We start from the raw sequence: 462 nt of genomic DNA, 5'->3' as shown, positions 1-462 counted from the left end.
AGACTCGTTCATCTGGGGGCGCAGGCTGGTCCTGCGAGGACTCGATGGCTCCCAGAGTGGCGTTACCGGCGCCGGCTTCGACGCCTGTGGGAATGCCGATGGCGGCGATCCCGTCATACGGTGGCGTAACCATACAGGCGCCGAGCACCAGCAGGAACGAGGAAGGGGACGGCGCGGCACGCCTGGGTGCTCTTTATCCGCCGTTCCGACCTCCGATAACGCCCACGGCTGGATGGAGCTCTAGTGGGATGCTGCCAGCGTGGTCAGCAGCCCCCGCGAATCAGACGCCTGCGAGTGTGGGAGGCCTTGGGCTTGGTAGGAGTTTCAGTGGTCCGAGAGACTGCATGGCGCTGTGCGGAACGCGTCTGTGGGAACGCCCACCGGCGTGTCTCAACAGTGAAGGGGGCAGGAGGAAGGGGAAGGAAGTGTCGCTCCTTCCTCTTGCCTGACTGGCGACACAGA

The sequence above is a fragment of the Phytophthora parasitica genome, assembly GCF_000247585.1.
Source record: "Phytophthora parasitica INRA-310 unplaced genomic scaffold supercont2.209, whole genome shotgun sequence".
Taxonomy (NCBI): domain Eukaryota; phylum Oomycota; class Peronosporomycetes; order Peronosporales; family Peronosporaceae; genus Phytophthora; species Phytophthora nicotianae.
The sequence above is the reverse complement of the archived record's forward strand: the minus strand, read 5'-3'. Positions refer to the sequence as shown.